This window comes from Elgaria multicarinata, chromosome 8 (genome assembly GCF_023053635.1).
Source record: "Elgaria multicarinata webbii isolate HBS135686 ecotype San Diego chromosome 8, rElgMul1.1.pri, whole genome shotgun sequence".
In the NCBI taxonomy this organism is placed as follows: Eukaryota; Metazoa; Chordata; class Lepidosauria; order Squamata; family Anguidae; genus Elgaria; species Elgaria multicarinata.
This window is the reverse complement of record NC_086178.1, coordinates 78,138,382-78,158,168: the sequence shown is the minus strand read 5'-3', so window position 1 is coordinate 78,158,168 and position 19,787 is coordinate 78,138,382. Positions and strand designations below refer to the sequence as shown.

At 43.5% G+C, this 19,787-nt stretch overlaps 1 protein-coding gene across 1 annotated transcript in view; it reads left to right on the top strand.

The window, feature by feature from the left end:
* The first annotated feature begins 2,481 nt into the window (after nucleotides 1-2,481).
* C8H10orf143 (chromosome 8 C10orf143 homolog) overlaps nucleotides 2,482-19,787 on the top strand; it is a 230,322-nt gene continuing 213,016 nt past the window's right edge. Inside the window, exon 1 of the mRNA XM_063132824.1 lies at nucleotides 2,482-2,486. The gene's annotated coding sequence lies outside the window, so the exon portion shown is untranslated. The remainder of the gene's footprint in view (nucleotides 2,487-19,787) is intronic.

The following is a 19,787-nucleotide window of genomic DNA, read 5'->3' as shown; positions in this document are numbered from 1 at the left end:
CTGGAAAACATAGCATATGATGTGATGTCATCAAGTTGAGACCACACTCTTGCTCCACTTCATTGGCTGACGCTTGAAGGGGCAGGAAACTTGTACATGACAGTTTCATGTTATCATTTATTAGCAGTTACTGGGGAGACAAGGGAAAGGTAAGGGCTGTTTTGTTTCAGTTGTAGCAACGCATTACTCCTATCATCTGGTTCCACCCAGTCTTAAACCTTCAAGCCTTCAAAGAGAGAATTTTGTCTAACTTATAGATCAGAGGCTTTGTAGTGGGGGGGGGGGGAAGCTTTTTCCTGAAGGAGTCCCATTGAAAATTGTAACACTGCTCCAGACTGTGTAATTCAACTACTGCTGCCTTTTCTTTCAATTAGATCAGGAAAACTTCCTTTTAGATATTTTTGTAATAGTAATACCCAAGTTTGAAATACCACTTACATAATACTTTAATGCTTTTAAAGTGATAATATTCTTGCCTGTCTACACTATGCTACATTATAATCAACTGGAGTTAAGCACATGAGCAGAACACACGTTAATATGTAACCCATTGATGAACTGCTCAGGCAACTTGATGATCTTTGCCAGAGTTTCCATTCATATGAGCACTCTAGAAAGTCAATACCTGTACAGTGAGCTTAGAATGAATGGATAATCAAATTACAAATTGCTGAAGGGTCAAATGTTAACCTAGTGGAAAGTGTTATTTCAGAAAAACAAATCATCAGTCCTCAATAGGGAAACATTTGATTAAAAGAGAAAACATATTCATTATGTGGAAATGCAAAATGGGGCTCTTTGCAATATGCAACAGCCCACCATGGGTTATTTAATCTACAGTGAACCTGCAGCATGTGCAGCCGCCATTTTGAATATTTAATCCCTATTTGAGGGTAATAATGTGTGAACCCAGCAAGCATGGCTTATGTGAGGAGTAAACAACTCTTTGCATAACCCATGGTATGTTTTAGGGTTGTTTAACCCTTGCATAACCCATGTGCACCAAGTTTGCATGACAGGATAACCCCCAAGCATGGTTTGCATATTCAACATGGCACTTATTATGTGCATGGGCCACAATTCAGTAAATGCCTAGCACATGTCTTTGAGGAAGTATGTATGGACTTAGGCAGCTGTATTGTTTTCATTCCAGCAGTTTTCATTTTCATTTCATTTCATTTTCTTTTTCATTTCATTCATTCTTTCTGCTGAATGAACAAAAACTCTTCATATTTAAAACAAGGTTTGTGATTTGGGGGAAAAGAACTAAAATGAAAGTTAAGGGAGCAATCTTATAGCCATTAGACAGTGACTGAGGGGCCATAGGATTGAATGTAGTCTCCCCGCTGAGGCATGAGATAGTGCTCTGGCCTTGGAAGGGGGAGTCAGAGATCTGACCCCTGACCTCCCCCCGCACACACACACACACAGCCATCACAGAAAGAACTGCACTGTCTCCAAGTCTCCAAGTCTGGAACTCGACTTCACAGAGGGGGGGAAAGGGGGTGTTCTCATGGGCGATCAAGGGAGGAGACTGGAGAGGCTCAGGATAGCTTGTATTTATCCTGCCACCCTCCCTCCCTACCCCTCTAAATCATCTCCACATATCTGCCAGCCCCCTTCCCTCCACCTCTAAAACACCTTTGCTAGATGAGCAAAAATGCCCATCTAGTGAAAAATGCAAGGTGGAAGGACAGGGAGGTGAAGATCGCTTCCACTACTCCTACTGCCCTCCATAGGATGATGGTCAGCTTCTGAGTTTTTGGACTTAGGGTCATCAAGGGCACAATTGATAGGACTGTGCCCTAAAGCAGTTAACTGCATGCATGCATAGAATGTTCCATTGTAGCTCTCCAAATTAATTGACAGTGTCTATACAGTCTTGTTTTAAACAGTGTCCACTACAAAGGCCATTTTGTCAATTGTGTGTATATTCCATAATTAAGCAAGATGTTTGGCAGACACAGAGTACTTACACAACACTTACAAGAAAAAAACCCAGCAATGGTTTATGAGCTTCTGTTCTTTTAGACTATTTTTAAAGAGGGAGGAGAATTTAATTTCTTTAGAGGGATGGGAATGTAGGTAAATTTGTCTCGCTGCTCAAGTTTCAGCATTGATTTAAGGGGGGCACATTGCTTTAAGGCACAGTTACCAGCACAGCAGCAATCCCACTTGCCCTCACCCCCAAGAGCAGCAAAAGCTGCAAGATCATCCCAAAAAGTGGGGAAAGAGAGAGGTCCACAGATCATGCCCAAGTGAGAAGAGGGTACAGAGGGAAGGGGCAGGAGGGAAAGGAGACTGAGGGCGTTCCTAGACTGAGGGCGTTCCTTAGCGCGCCTTGAGAGCCGGTTTCCCTGCTGTGCTTCCACATGACGCACAGGGGAATCCGGCTCCAGTCTAGAGACTTCTGTGGCTTTTTGCGGCTACTCGCTTACTCACGAGTAGCCGCAAAAAGCCGTGGACTGGCCACAGCGCTGAGCGCTGTGCCCATCGGCCGGGGGGGAGATCCCGGGACACACACACACACACACACACACACAGAGGGAGAAGAAGCACAGACGACACAGAACACACACACACACACGGAGGGAGAAGGAGGAGAGATGACACATGGGACACGGAGGGAGAGAAAGATCAGGAAGAGATCAGGAGCGGATGGGGGGGTTAACTAAAAAAAAACCTTACCTTCTCTGCAGTCTTTGGGCCGCACGGGACCCCTTTAAACTTTAAAAAAAATGGCAGACGCTGCAGGGATCCTGACGTCCCTGCACGTCCCACATCTGGAAGCCCGGGCAGCGCGCGCTAACATCAGCGCGCCGTCGCCCCGCCTCCCTGCTGGCTTATCCCAGCAGGTCTAGCAAAGCTCTGAGAGATGGAAGGGAAACTGTAGACCTTGGTGGCAACTGGGTGAGTCATTATCTCCACAGGTAGGTAAGCAGGCAAAGGGTGTCAACATCTAAGAGCAATCCTCCCAGCTACCATTTCCCTTTAGATCTCCAGCAACTAACTCCAGGGGGAGAGATAATCATCATCACACACACCCCAAAAAAAAATGCTACAAAGGGCATTAGTATTCAGACTTATGGGTTCCTAGTTCTAGCAGGAAGAGGAGGAAACGTCTGAATGGAGGAGGGCTTCTGGCCAATTTGGATGCCTTACAGAAGACCAAAGAGGTAAGAACCCTGGGAGGAAAAAGGGCAGGCAAATGTCAACAGGGAAATACACAGGCACAATGCCAAGAAATCTCAAATATACCAAAACCATTAAATTGCTTTCCAGTAGGTTACTAGGCCTGGAGCAAGAGCAAGTGGAAGATGAACAACCAAGACTGTCAGGAGATAGGGCAGCAGGTGTTCTACATGATCTATGGAGTGGTGACAGTGACAGCCTAGGATTAGTCTGCCTGGACCTTAGCAACTAGGGACAGGGGATGGGAAAGCCAATCATATTGTCCCTATGGCACTGTCTTCCATGGGACAAGGATTACAGTGAATAGCCAATGACCCACACTCTACCTTTTGGCTCTGTGAGCAGGTATGGTGTGTGTGTGTGTGTGTGTGTGTGTGTGTGTGTGTGTGTAGTTCTCCAAGACCACCTCAGCAAAGGAACAGCCCTGATTATGATTAATTGAATATAATCAATAGGGTCATCATCAATTTTGCTGGGTCTGCATAGCTTTAGTATGATGAAACCTTTAGGATGTGAGCAGCCTTGAACACATGCTTAGTGTGCAATAATTTGAACCTGAAGCTCCAATGAATAACTCCTGCAAGATCTAATGGGTGATAGCTCTAACATTTGTCAGTTCCCACCATATTCTCAAATGGTGGAAGACTACATGGGGCAATTGTAGAGTGGGCAAAATCCTACTTGGTGTGCTGGGATTTAAACTGTACTGAGAAATGCTTTTGCTATCCCTGTAAATTGTTGAGCACTCCATTTGGTTACTCCACCATTACCACCCCAGTACTCAGTGAGTGAGAATGGGTACCCAGGTCTAGTGCAAGAAAGCAGGTGGGGAAGAACTTGGAGCTGGAAAGAACCTATCAATTGTGCCATTAAGCCCAATTAGATAGGGAATCCATCTCACTGTAATTGCTTCCCCATTGTCCTGGACTAGAAAAGTTTATCTTTCTGTAGCCACTGTTATCACCAGATGACAGCCAAAAACAGCCCCAACTTGTGGGCTTAACTGGTCTGTGTTACCTGCTGCCATTTAAGTACCACCATAACTGAGTCAATGAAGTAGTTGGGTTTCAGTGTAGCTTACTTGCAAAAACTTTGGAAATGTGTGTTTAAAGCACACTCCCTGTTCTCTTCACACCTTATTATCTTAGATATCTTTTAAAAATGCAGGTAATTTAGTCAGTCCTTTACCACAAGTAGTTTCTTGGAACTACAGACAAGAGAATGGAATCAGTAAAGTAGTTTTAACTCACAAAAGGGCTGCTCATAACTTATCCAGAGATTGTAATGGCAGATGGAAACATAGGTAGAAAAAAATAAAACAGATAATTTATTTTAGGAAAATATGGCTTCAGAGATAATCACTGGCTTACTTTTATTTTTCTATCCCTGATGATGGCAAGAAATGAGTAACTGAAATTACGCAGTCAACAATGCTTTTGTTAACAGAAACCAAAGGGTTCTGCTTCATTTAATGCTCCAGTCTTTAAAGATTAAATCAGACAGCTCTTTCCATATGCTAGGCAGCTTGATTCAGACATCCATAACAAAACTTGTTAAATTCCAGATATTTGAAAGGTGAGTAAAAGTCCCAAAACAAAATACCAAAACAAAAAACAAAAAAAACCTCAACTTTTGTTTATTACCAAGGTCAAACTCTAATTGATATCATTTGGCAATAATGAGATTTGACGTCAAAATGTGAAGACTAATTTTCTACTCTTAAAAATACATGGCATCCTCTATAAATAATTAACTAAAACAAGAACTCATTAAAAATGCAAAATCCGAACACTGAGGATCTGAAAATTGTGTGTGAATGGAATATAAAAAATGTTTTTGTCTCCTAATTACATGCTTCCCTTCAACAGAAAAGTGCTTTGATTAAACTTTCATCAAAGCAGAATTCAATAAAGTTATCAAAACATAATGTATGAATTAAAAGACCACTAGACTACAGATTTTGTTCCCAGCAATCTCCAGCTAATAAAGTCACATTGGCCACTTAACTTTCTGGAGAATTAGTCATAAAGGACACTTATGTGCATTCTTGTGGTATGGCCAGTTGCCCTTCTAATGGCTAAACATCTAAAGGGAGAGTATCATTGGCTGAACTGGGAGAAGAACTTTAATAATGGATGAAGAAATAGTTCTGAGCCTGCCCACAGAGGCTACTGTGGTATCATTTTGTCAGGAGAAACCTCGTCAAAGCTTCAATCTATTCTTTTCAAATTGCAACTAACATTACATGGACTTCATCCTGCAATCTATCATGGAAGAAAGCAATGTGATGAGCTGATGAGATATATTTAACTATTGTATTTAGCTTTCTTTCCCACACAGTGAAAGGCACTTCCACAAAAATTCTTTGTAGTGATGCAGTCAGTGTTCAGAATTGGGGAGTGGAAGCTTCCCCACTTTGGAAATTCCAGGCTCACATGACCTGAGCCCAAATCCCTCTGAAGTTCAAGTACTACAGCAGTAATTGCCTCTTATAAACTCATTTCTAGACTGATGCTGATATTTTAGATTTCAAACTTCCCCTCCCCACCTCTTGCTAAGTAAGCAAAGCACTGCCAGCTTTATGACAAATACAATTAAGTTTATTAGAGTTAGTGAGTTACAAGTGTGCCCCAGAAGCCAAAACAAATAATAAGATTGAAGGCTTATAGCTTTTGGTGTGTGATTTGAACAACAAAGCTGGCTAATACAGAATCAAACCAGGGCCAAAGCATTATTTTTTAGGGTCTAGTGCAAACTTCTCATACATATACTATAATCCTAATCTATACATTCAATCACATGAGCCATCAATCGTCCCTCCCTGCTCCCGGGATCCCCTGTGCGTCATGATTTCAGGGTGATCCCCAGGATAACCAGTTGGATGGGTATGCCCTATGTTCATGCAGTTCATGAAAATATGCTTCCCACCCAACCTGAAAGTTTGGGCGGGAAAGCAACGGTTGTGGGTTGAGAGGGGCTGGAAAGGAGCAAGAACTCACGTGGCTCCGGGTGCGAGCCTCGTGTGCTTAGGGCGGCGCCGCGGCTATAAAAGCTGCACCGCCCGAGGCTCGGCCTCTTTTGGTTTTTCGGCTGCCTATCAGGCAGCACAGACGAGGAGGCTCTTCTTTGCAGCCAAAAACAAAGCAGTTTGGAGCGAAATCGGAGGCTTGGCTGCAGCACGGAGGCTCCTCTCATCCCAGCACGGCTTAAGTGGGCGGCAGCAGCGTTTACTCAGAAACAAAGCGGTTTGGAGCAAAGGGGGGAGGCTTGAAGGGCGCAGGGGATTGGGCGAGCTCTTCGCCCGGCCCTTACTAGCCTGGGCTACCCTGTAACACCAATGTTTTTCCCATCCTTTGGGGGCGAACTTGCCAAAGTCACTCGTCCCTTTCTTTCCGGTCCCAACCCCGTTTTTCTTCCAACACCCCCCCTATTGTTTACCACTCCTTTCCCTTATGTCCAGGGTTCATTTAACTCCCTACTTCTGGCCTTTTACCTCGTGCGTGGCCCACGTGGCCCATAAATTCACAGAAGAGTAAAAGAGCAGCGAAGCGCATCTGCCCTGCAGTATTGGGCATTTGTTTGAATGTTTAGAATCATCAATTTTGCTGAAGCTAAGTATGGCAGGGTTTATCGTTGTTTAGTAGTAGATAATTAGAAAGTTTAGTTTCACTTTTGGTTCCTTTTGTATTCTTTGCTTGTTTTACTAGCGTATTTCTGCTTGGGTTTCCATTTTAGCCTGATTTTAGGCTAGTAAATTTTAGCTTAACTTTTACTGCCTGGAATTAATTACATGCAGCTAAAATTATGAATTATAATTGTATTCTTTTAGTTGCACTTCTTGGTTGGCAATTTTAAGTCTGTGGATTGATATTTTAAACTGGTTATTATTGGCTATCTCATTAAATTTTACTTGGTTTAAATTAGGATTAAATTTAATTTATTATTATTATTATTATTATTATTTTGCTGTTACCATGCCTCCCAAGTAAGGTTGCGGGGGGAGTAGTGGAAAGGGCAAGGCACCTAGTTTGCCTGCAAAGCGCCCTATCCTAGTACCATTGTCATCGTCATCTGACGATGAAGAATCTTTTTTTATTATTATTATTATTATTATTATTATTATTATTATTATTATTATTATTCATTTATAGCACCATCAATGTACAGGGTGCTGTACAGAGTAAAACAGTAAATAGCAAGACCCTGCCGCATAGGCTTACATTCTTGGTCCTTGGTTTTACAACGCATTGCTGTTTTGGAAGCAAGACAATGCAGCCCTCAAACAACAACTGAAAGCAAGGTATACGAAATACAGGAGTAATAAGCAGAAGAGTAAAAGAGCTAGTGATTTATCTGTAGTTACTTTTTCAGAACAATCTTCTGTGGTGCAAGCAGTAGACGTCACACAAGACGAGTCAACTTCAGTGCAAGCTTTTGAGGCTTCCCAAGTTACAGAACCTGCAGCGGTGGCCATGTCCACCTTGGCATCATCTGCAAGTCCTCACGTAGTGAGTATCAGTGCACCACAGCAGGTCATACACGTCCACCAGTTGCACTTGGGGGAACGCCTCTGTGGGCCATGAGCCCATTCTGGCCTTTTCTAGACACATTGAGTTAGGAGATACACAGGAATTTGAAACCCCTCTGCAGGCAACCCCAGAAGCATGTGTGTCTGTTTGGCAACCCACACCCACTTCTACCAGGCAAGCAGTTTCTGAGACCCAGACATCTGCAACCCCTATTATTGAATGCGCTGCTCCTGTGCCAATTAGAGCTTTGTAAACTATACAAACTGATTTGGAAATCTATAAAGAGGAGCCAAAGTTTGATCCTTATTCCTCTGCAAAGGGTATAATATCCCTTATAGAGCCATTTCTACACCTATCGGATGTCATCTATTACATGCCACCAAAGAAAGATTTGGAAGGGTGATTTTTTTTTTTTTTGATCTGTCTCTCTTAATTAGAGAGGAAGAACAGAAAGACAAAGTTAATAACAATGAGAGAAATCAGGAGCGCAGTAAGAAGAGAAAAGTTGAGAGAACCTAGGCCAATTAGTTGGCCGGATATATAATATTCATAAGAGTGGCTTTATTGAAGCACCACGAAAAGGCAACAGTGTTAATTAAATGTTTGGATATAATTTAGATGTTATACTGAATATGTATGCCCAGCATGGCTGGGGTAGGATGAGGCTTTTCAGATTGAAAGCCCAGTTTAACCCAGAAGTTAAATGGGACATGTAAGAGCCAGATTTATGGCTACAATTTATGACCCCAGCTAAACCTATCTCTGGCGAAAGAACGGATAGCGGGCATATTCTGTCACGCCCGGATGGGCCCTTTCAGCATAAAGGGCATGATGAGCAATCGGTTTAACCCCGATTATTGTGCGGGGAGTTTAACTCCAAGGGCACGTGTGCGCGGACACAGTGCAAGTTCAAGTATGAATGCTCTATTTGTGGTGGGGATCACCCATACTCTGGATGTCCCAAGATCAAAGACTCCAAGGGTGGAAGGGAATTATGCCCTAGTAACAAGCCCAATGTATCCAGCCCTGTTACAAAAGGGCCCCAGCCCAATTAAGACCCCGAACTATCCTTAGCTTTACGCGATTATATACCTCAGGATGTCGCGTCTTTTCTTTTCGAGAAGTTTAGGTTTGGCTTTAGAATTCCTTTTCAGGGTCCTCCGATCCCAGTTTCTAAGAATCAGGCTTCCATTAATTCAATGGAGGATCTGGTTCGAGGGGAAGGAATTCTAAAGGAAGTGATTGCTGGTAGGGTTTTAGACCCTTTTGCTCAACCTCCCTTGCCTCGTTCGAGGCTTTCTCACCTGGGCATTGTGCCCAAGAAATCCCCCGAGAGAATATCGATTAATTGCTGGATTTCAGTAAGCAGTCTTGCAGTCTGTCCAGAGATAAGCTAGAATATCTCAAAGACCTTGTAGAAACCATATCCAAGGCCCATAAGATCACTATGAGGCAACTTCAGGAGCTGATAGGCTACCTGAATTTTGCCTACAGAGTGATAGCACCTTGAAAGGCATCGTCCAGGCTATTGTACGATGCGATGAAATGGGTCAAGCGACCCCTTCATCGCATACAGGTATTGGTTGAAATGAGAGCTGACCTGGTGGTATAGGCATCTTTTTTGGAACCAATTCAATGGCATTCCTTTTCGAATGCTGACTTTCTTCTAGAAGTTCAGTTACAAGTGCACTCAGATGCGTCGGGGTCATATGGCTTCGGGGTGATCCTTAAGGAACGCTGGTGCGCTCAACAATGGCCAATGAGTTAGAGAGAAGAAGACCTTGCTGGAATTTTTCCTATTGTTATAGCAGTCTGGCAGTGGGCTGACCTCCTTTCCAATTCATCCATACACTTCGGTGTGATAACCAAGCCACAGTGCAGGTTGTCAATTCTATTTTCCAAACAAGCGAGTAAGGAGACTAGTCAGAGCTTTTATGCTCCTTTACCTCCAGTTTAATATCACATTTTATGCAAGGCATGTTCCCGGGCTGGATAATAGAATCGCTGATGCCTTGTCGCGCAACCGGATTTCCGGGTTCCCGGAATTGGCCCCAGCAGATGGATAGTTTCCAGATCCCATGCCCAGACACTTGGGGGATCTTGGAGGGACGAAGCGTTGGAAGCCATGAACAGGTCTGTAGCCCCAGGTCCCAGAGCGCTACATGAGCGCGCAGGTAGAGAATTCCACGCTTTTTTGATCTTCTCAGATTTAGCAACTCAATGGCCTATTCCCATGGACCACATAATGCAGTTCCGCGTGGCTTCGCACAGTAGAGGCGTAGCCATCGGGACTTTGAAATGGAAATTGGCATTTTTTGTCATTTGAGGCTAAGACTATGCGGTTCAAGGGCACACAACTCGGACACTAGACTCAAGCGTACGCTTGAGGGCTGGGGCTGGAATTGCTCCAGCCCCTTCCGGCAAACGCAAGCCAAATAACCTCGATATACTGTTGGGACTACGTCAACAGTAGATAGCAATATGTTCATCACCTTATGAGCAGGATTTATTTCATGCCAGTGCCTTGATAATGTTTTTTAGTGTGTTCCGAGTTAGCGAGGTACTGGCATTCTCTATGAAGGACGTGTCTAACAAAGCTTTTCAAATTAAGGACATTCAATTCTCGGGGACAAGATTAGGATTGCCCTTAGGCAATCTAAGATGGATCAGAAAGCTAGAGGCTCTAGTATAATAGCATCTGCTAGATGTTTTGAAATTTGCCCAGTAGCAGCAATGAGAGCCTTGTTTACTAGAAGACTTGGCAGGGCTACCATTCCGACAGGTAGACAAGTCCCCAGTGACCAAGTTCCAGTTTTGGTCTGTAGACAAGAAGGCGTTACAGGCTACGGGACTGGATAATGGCCAATTTGGAACACACTCCTTCCAAATTGGAGCGGCAACTACAGCGGCAGTGGCCGGGATGCCTGAAACAAAGATTGGGGCCATAGGTAGATGGCGTTCCAGAGCCTTCAAGACCTATGTGCGTTACTAATTGGATGTGGAATTAATAGTTTTTCATTTCCACCAGATTTTGAGTCAAGATTTGAACCTCCCCTGATTCTAATGTGAACACAGTGTGGTGTTCTGGGCCAGTCGCAGAGCGTCTCAGACAGACATGGGTCTTTGCTGAGGCTTGGACTGGCAGCCGTCGTTCACTGGGTTGGACGGCGAGGTTGAGATGGGGAGGTCTATTTCATACAAGATTGGAACCTCCCCTGATTCTAATGTGAACACAGTGTGGTGTTCTGGGCCAGTCGCAGAGCATCTCAGCCAGACATGGGTCTTTGCTGAGGCTTGGACTGGCAGCCGTCGTTCACTGGGTTGGACGGCGAGGTTGAGATGGGGAGGTCTATTTCATACAAGATTGGAACCTCCCCTGATTCTAATGTGAACACAGTGTGGTGTTCTGGGCCAGTCGCAGAGCATCTCAGCCAGACATGGGTCTTTGCTGAGGCTTGGACTGGCAGCCGTCGTTCACTGGGTTGGACGGCGAGGTTTGAGATGGGGAGGTCTATTTCATACTCTATCACAGTTTGAGGTTAAGTTTGGCTCTCTACAGGTGTTTGTGATTCACCTGGGAGGCAATGATTTAGGCCTTCTAAAAGGAAAGGCCCTGATTACACAGGCTGAAGAGGATTTTGAATATATTTGGAGACGATGGCCACTGTCGTGGATCGTCTGGTCTTGCATGTTGCCTCGGCGCCATTGGCGTGAGGGACTTAATATTAAAGGTTTAAATAGGGCGGTTCACAAGGTGAACAGAGAAATTAGAGCGTTTTGTGGGGAAAGTGGGGATGGGTCATCCCGAACCCCGATATTGCACCGGACAGAACAGAGCTTTATAGGGCAGATGGAGTCCACCTTTCTGATGCAGGAAATGATAATTTCCTGCAGGATCTGAGTGTGGGACTGCAGGATTTTTTCCCTGGTCGGTGGGGGAAAGAGGACCTAAGCTGAGGCTTGGTCCCCTTTTGTGGCAGGAAGGTGCGGGAATCTAAACCTAAGACAGGGACGGTGAGCCCACTGGCACCCTTGGCGGTGAGCTGCATAGCCAGAGGTCCTGCTCCTCGGGGTTGTGCGGCTTGCGAGTCAGGCTATGGCGTGCAGTTGGAGACCATACTGACTGCATCTACCCACTGTCCCTTATGGCAGTGGGCGGGGGGTGCAGTGGGATGGTCTCTCCACACTCTCAGAGTGTCGTACAGGCAGGGAGCCGGTGAAACGGCTTCTTGCCTGGAGAGTGGCTCGCCCTTTGGCAGGCAGTAGGCCTGAGCAGATGTGAGATTCCCGCACTGTCACACTCAGATCCGGGGAGGGTTGGATTAACAGAATTATTCAATAAAGAGGCCCTAGTTATACCCAATGCTCTGGTGTCTGTGTCTTCTTTCATGCGTCCTCCCTCACCCACAAATATGCTTCCCACCCAACCTGAAAGTTTGGGCGGGAAAGCAACGGTTGTGGGTTGAGAGGGGCTGGAAAGGAGCAAGAACTCACGTGGCTCCGGGTGCGAGCCTCGTGTGCTTAGGGCGGCGCCGCGGCTATAAAAGCTGCACCGCCCGAGGCTCGGCCTCTTTTGGTTTTTCGGCTCCCTCCCTCCCGCCCGTTCCTAGTTTGGGATTAGCCAGCTGCTCCTTTTGGAAGGAGGGTTAAGTAGGAATTTTTCCCACAATGTGGTTTTTGCCTACTTCATACTAGGAGCGTTAGGGCGATCTGGGATATAAGTAGGTTAATTTGTGAGCAGGAAGGTGCGGGAATCTAAACCTAAGACAGGGACGGTGAGCCCACTGGCACCCTTGGCGGTGAGCTGCATAGCCAGAGGACCTGCTCCTCGGGGTTGTGCGGCTTGCGAGTCAGGCTATGGCGTGCAGTTGGAGACCATACTGACTGCATCTACCCACTGTCCCTTATGGCAGTGGGCGGGGGGTGCAGTGGGATGGTCTCTCCACACTCTCAGAGTGTCGTACAGGCAGGGAGCCGGTGAAACGGCTTCTTGCCTGGAGAGTGGCTCGCCCTTTGGCAGGCAGTAGGCCTGAGCAGATGTGAGATTCCCGCACTGTCACACTCAGATCCGGGGAGGGTTGGATTAACAGAATTATTCAATAAAGAGGCCCTAGTTATACCCAATGCTCTGGTGTCTGTGTCTTCTTTCATGCGTCCTCCCTCACCCACAATAAGTAAGTTTGTGCAGTTTATCAATCTTGTGGTTTCATTTGTTGCAATACTTGTTTATTACAATATGGTATATATTATGTATCCTTGCCTACTCTACCCACTAGTCAAATCTATCTCCCCCTATTTCCTCTTTTCCCAATGCAATAAAATGCTGATCCTACTCTGATTTAACCCCTTCAGCAGACAAACCCAGACTCTCTCTCACTCTGTCAACTCTCCACACTCAACTCACACTCCTTCTAACTGCTAACTGTCACACACCTGAATCCAACAGACAATCAGCATTCACGCCAACATTCTATTTACTCACTCCCCCTCCCAACAGTTTACCAACCTTACCTTACGAAGTCCAAATAGCACTTACATCACAGATAAATAGCAATAAACAGGTCACAGAGGGCAACGAGGATGATCAGGGTCTAGAAACAAAGAGACTGAAAGAACTGGGCATGTTTAGCTTTCAGAAGAGAAGACTGAAGGGAGACATTATATCATTCCTCAAATACTTGAAAGGTTGCCATACAGAGGGAGGCCAGGATCTCTTCTTGATAATCCCAGAGTGCAGGACACAGAATAATGGGCTCAAGTTACAGGAAGCCATATTCTGCTGGACATCAGGAAAAACTTCCTGACTGTTAGAGTGGTTCAAAAATGGAACCAATTACGTAGAAAGGTAGTGGGCTCTCCCACACTCGAGGTACTCAAGATGCAGTAGACATCTTGTCTTATAGGCCCCTTCCAGCTCAACTATTCTATGATTCTATGAAACAGTAGAGAAATATATGCATTTTTAGTGGACAAGTAGGAATCAATACACTAACTCTTAGAGATTAACACATAATTTACTTTGAAGTATTACTACTTCAGCTACTGTCGCTCCATGAGGTGACGGGCTATACTTCACAGACAGAGCACATGCTCTGTTCAGAAGATCCTAGATTCAATCCTTGGCAATTCTAGTTTAAAAGATCAGGTAGCAGGTGCTGTGAAAGACCTCTGCCTGGAAACTGGAGAGCTCTTACCAGCCAAAGTAGAAAATACTAAACTAGGTGGGCAATCTGACCCAGTCTAAGGCACCTTCCTATATTCCTCCACCTACAAACTTCCTGAGTCTTTACATGGGTTTTGGGCCAATGCCACATACGGTTTCATGCACAGCACTGGTGGGAATGATAAGATTCCTACCATTCAGCTCTGGCCAAACAGGAGAACTGCAGGGAGACCAACCATTCCAGCCAAGAATGCTTCCTTGTTCCAACAAAATAAAAATGGTTAAAAAATTCTCCTGAACCATATAAAAGCATTCAGGTCAGGTTTTCTCACTGATCTGAACAACTAGGAACCCTGTTCTTGTCGGCTATCAGTCTCTTTTGCCTTGCCCACAGCTGCATAGGAGCCTGATATGATAGAGACAGGCTTGTGGACAACATGCTTACACAACCATCTTCAGAGTCCTTCTATACCAACAATGCCTAGATAGTGTGAGACACCTAACAGAAAAGCTGGACAGCCATTCAGCACTCATGTCAAGCAGGATGCTGAGGCAGTGCAAACTGGTTTTGCTCACTACTGCTATGCATATGTGCCAGGATGGATTGAGGCAGACTGGTTTGAGGCAGATATTTTGGATGACAACTTCCAGCAATCCTGACCATTGGATGGGGGTTGGAGAAGAAAATATGTGGAAGGCACCAGGTTTGGGAAGGCTGGACTGAGGGTTTTTTAAGCCTGCTTCCATGACAATAGCCCAGAAGCACTGTGTGTCAATAGCCCAGGAGAGAAAAAACTAAATAAAATTTAGTTTATTTTTGTGTGTGTGTGTGAACCACCCAGAGAGCTCCGGCTATTGGGCGGTATAGAAATCTAATAAATAAATAAAATAAATAAATACCACAAAGTCTAGAATAATGCTCCTCATTGTAGAGGAGGAGGCTACAACTTAAACAGCAGAGATCAGACCCTCCCTGACACTTTTGCAGACTCACCAGAGGAGAGGAGAACCCAGTCCTCATTCTTCAAGCTCATTGCACCAAAGCCAAATACACCATTGCACATTCTCAGCTCTTTGAGCCGGTTATGAACCAGTAGAGAACTACTTAGGGCTTCTCCACATAGGGTTTATCACACAATTAAGGTTGATTACTCACAGAAGTTTGCAGGTCCTTTACATGATATCATCAACCTCCAGGGCTCTTCCCATGATTCATGACCTTTATCCCGCCATTGTAAAGCACAGGGGAAGTGTTTATGGAGCATTTTACTTGTTGTGTATTTCTGTATAACAGCAGCACCATCTAGTGGCTGTAAAATGAAACATATAGAACTCCCCGAGAACGTATAAAGAAAGGCAAACAGCCCATGTCAGCCCATGTAAGGAGCCAAGCTGAATCCCACAAAGAATCCGAAAGCATAAACTCCTGTAAATTGCGGCATAAAAGACCTGGTGTGGTCAAGCCCATAGAGCAGCCTTCCCCAATGTGATACCCTCCAGATATTCTTGGGCTACAACTCCCATTAACTCTTATGGGTGGGGCTGATGGGAAGTGTTGTCCAAAATATCTGAAGGGTACCACTTTAGGGAAGACTCAGAGCAATCATAGGAATGTTTACTCAGAAGCAATGGGGTTTATTCCCCAGTAAGTATATTTGGGATTCAGCTTTAGTTACTGAATTACTTATTTAAAATATCCATATATTACTTATCCTAGCTTCAAGGAAGTATGAAAAAAAGAACTATAGTTAAACAGTACAAACACAAAACAGCTTATTCAGCAAGCCAAAAAAAATGTTTCAGGGTAGTCTCCCAATCATCAGCCTGCAAAAGCCACCCAAAAGAGAGGCATCCAGCATCCCCTTTGGAAGGGCCTGAGAGAGAGCCTTGAATTCAAAGGTAGTGATTTAAAGAGCACAAGGATCTTCCATGCACTCTCTCTATTAAGCTGTACCATGCAAAGTGATAGCTGTGCTTGGGACTTAATGTAGAGAGGGAAAGGGCATAAATAAAGCTTGCATTCCAAATCATTCTGTCAGGGTCAATTGGAGATAAAAGCTTTTGCATTTGTATTCCTAAACTGATTTCCATGTTTTTGATGGCCTTTTATGTCATGAGATCTCAGAGGCAGGAGCCCTACTACACATGTGAACTAAAAGTACATTGAGGGGGGAACCAAATAAACAAGATAGCAAGTGAAAAAGAGACGGGAAGCTGCAAACATTATTTTCCCCGTAGCATTGTTTGTCAACTAAATATACAAGATTAAATTCCCTTGGCAAGGGGGTTGTTTGCAGCCTATGAATCTATAACAACTTTTGAACTAGAAAGAACCTAAAACAACCACTGACTTTTTCTTGTGTGAGTGAGGCATACACATACAAAACACAATTCTACTTATGCATTTTGTGGTTTGTATAGCTTTGCTTCCGGAAGTTAATGCAATTTGAACTTATTTTGGATATAAAATAAGCAATGAATGTTGATGCTATTTTTATTTCATTAACTATGCATACAAATTAGGGTTGTTTCTAGGTCAATGGAAACCTAAGGCATTCCATTACACTTCTGTATGACAGTATTTGTATAACTGTGGATGCATCCACGTAGGGGGTTCAAAAAATTCGTCTTATTTACAATTCAGTGTTCCTTTGCTGTAAGAGGAAGGGGTCTATTATTCACATTAGAAAGAAATTCTGTGTCTAACATAATAATCTTTTTCTGCTGAAAAGTGAAAATTATTACATCTCCCTGGTAGTTTTAAATCAATAACTAGCAGTAATTGCTTCTTATAAACTCATTTCTAGACTGATGCTGATATTTTAGATTTCAAACTTCCCCTCCCCACCTCTTGCTAAGTAAGCAAAGCATTGCCAGCTTTATGACAAATACAATTATGTTTATTAGAGTTAGTGAGTTACAAGTGTGCCCCAGAAGCCAAAACAGATAATAAGATTGAAGGCTTAAGGCTTTTGGTGTGTGATTTGAACAAAAAAGCTGGCTAATACGGAATCAAACCAGGGCTGAAGCATCATTTTTGAGGGTCTAGTGCAAACTTCTCATACACATACTATAATCCTAATCTATACATATAATCACATGAGCCATCAATTAAAATTTTGAATTTATATTTTCTGAGATTACACCAACACCCACACTGGGGCTTTCCTACCATGTCCCCCAAACACATGGACCTTTTGCTATTTTTGCTCAACTTAACATCCAAATTGAAGAAGAGTCTTACAAGGCTTGCTGACATATTATTGCTTTACTTTTTTGGTTCATCCTGGCCAGATCTACACCAAGCAGGATACAACACTTTGAAAATAGTTTGAAAATGGTGTATGTAATGTGTCCTGAGCCTGAACAGTTGTCAAAACCATTATAAACCATTATGAAGCAGTAGTGTAGATCCTGCCCCTGTTAATGTTAATAGAACTGCAAACATTTTATAAATAGACCAATACATGTTAATGCTTTATCTTCCTGGCTCTTTTTTTATTGAAAAAAACATGAATTATTGACTGGGATCACATGATCACGAAAGGAAAATAAACCATGCACCGGTCACAAACCACCTAATTAGCATAATTACCAAACCCGGCAAGGGTAGGTAGAAGGGGAGGTTCACAAACCACACTGAAAACCATGAATTGTTTTAGGTTTACTAGGTGTTTTGTAAACTACCTCTGCCACCCATCCTCACTGGGTTCAGATATCACAACAACCCACTCCCACTGAGGATAGTTATGCTAATTAGACAGCTTGTGACCAGCATGCACAGGGAGTGAAGTTAAGCCACCATGGCTTATTTTCTCTCTGTGATGGTGCAACCCACCAATTCATTTGTCTGTGAATCCTGATGACACTACTGGCTCTCATTATCCCTGGCATCAATTTCCTTGAATATTATTATTTTGTCCTCAACCCACATTCCAGAGAGGGACTATACAAATAATTAAACACTCTAGGTTGAAATTTGCCTCAGATAGGCTTTGGGTTATAACCTTTGAAGAAAACTTTTATGTTATAGAACAATAACAGAAATTCTTACTTGACAAGAATTTTTGTATGGTGTAATAGAAGTTCTAAGATAGCTCAAACTATTAAAGAATTCCAAAAGGTGAGGTTAAAGGAGGGGAAACTGGCCTAAGGCTTAAGGAGAGGGAGAAACCCACCAAAGAAATAAAGGACCATTCACAACTAAATTTAACGGAACCTGAGGTCTCTCCTTCACTCTAGCTATTCCCCTAACAGATATAAGATACATTGATCCAATCAGGCATTACAACAGATTGACTAGAACATTTGGTTAATGTTTATAACAGATACTGTTCATACAGAACAACTATGGCACGTTGTCCTCTCCTCCTTCCTATGTACCACGAACTCTGGGACTGATAGTGGTGTTTAGGGTGCATGTCAGATAGGGAAGTACCTGTCATTTTCCAGGGTTATTAACTGCATGAGCACCTCCATGGATACAGCAGGCTCTCCTGTTCTGACTGTCACCCTTCACAACTTCAGGACAACAAAAACATGCTGAGTGCACACATATTCTGAATGCTTGAATAGGGCTACCGTCTCTCAAACTACAAGGTAGTTTGATTACATACTAATTACAGAAGCACACTCACTCTGTTCAGGAGGTTTTTCTTCTGCTCTAATGTTGCTTCTTGTTGTACATAGCTCCAGCAAATCCCACATCATCCAGGCAATATGTACATAGATACAAGGAAATGAGTTTCTATAAATCCTCAGGCATAATCTACAATTTTCACCTCATGGGAATTGTGTTGAGCTTGGTCTGGTGCAGGAGGCTTGGATCACCAGGCCCTGGTGTATCTCACCTCCACCATGTTTGGGCCCTGCATTGGTTTATCTCATCCAGTAGTGTCGACTCTTCTTGGCAGTATCTCTCCAGAGATTCAGGAAGAACTCTTTCCAGCTTGGCTACTGGAGATTCTTTGAAGATAAGATGTCAGAAATTGAACCTGGGAGTTTCTACACACAAAACATGTGCCTTATCACTGAGCTACATCCTCTACCCTAAATTTGGATAGAGGATGTAGCCCACTTACTTCAATGCAAGGGGCAGTTTCACTCATACAGCCTTTTATGCTTTGAATTACTTTCAGTACTTCATCCTAATCGTGTGAGTATTATGCTGGGTATTTTAGGGGGTTTTGCTCACTGGGGCCTTCAAGCAGGCTTGCAAAATCAAAAGTGTGCTTCTCAGCTACAGCCCAGAAGCATGCTGTTGATGATGGCACTGGAAGCTGCTAAGAGGTCTAGATGAAGTAGCAGGTTCACACTCCCGCTGTCCATCTCCAATTTAAGTCAATGAAGCAGCCCATATGTGCAAGAGCTCCAGGTACTGATCAGAGCAAAGTGCTAGGAACTACACCGTGCCAAAGGAAATGAATGCAAAGAAATACCCTTTCTGTATATAAAGTTTCCAATCTAGCAGGGGATACTTATGCAGAAGTCTGCTACCACATGTGAATTATCCGTGCTAGATCAGACTGATTGTATATAATTGAGCATCCATTTTTAGAAAGGAAGTATATTATTATGTATTTCTGGAGTCTTACATAATAACTATAGTGCCTCACTCATTAAGTGGTTGTAAGTGACTGTGTTCTGCATACTTCCTGGAGGGAGAAAATAACACTATGATTTGATTGATTTCTTTAGGTGAGGATTAGAAGCTTTTTACATTAGCCAATTATTAGGGGCTTTCTGGTATCTATTTATTGCATGCCTGGCTGGTTTTCTTTGATTAATAATAATAACTGTGGGAGGACAATGTGTGTGTTTTTTTTAAAAAAAAGCACACACACCAAAGAACGTTAATTGTTTTCTGCATTTAGTTCTATAATAGTGTTCTATTTTTCTCATTT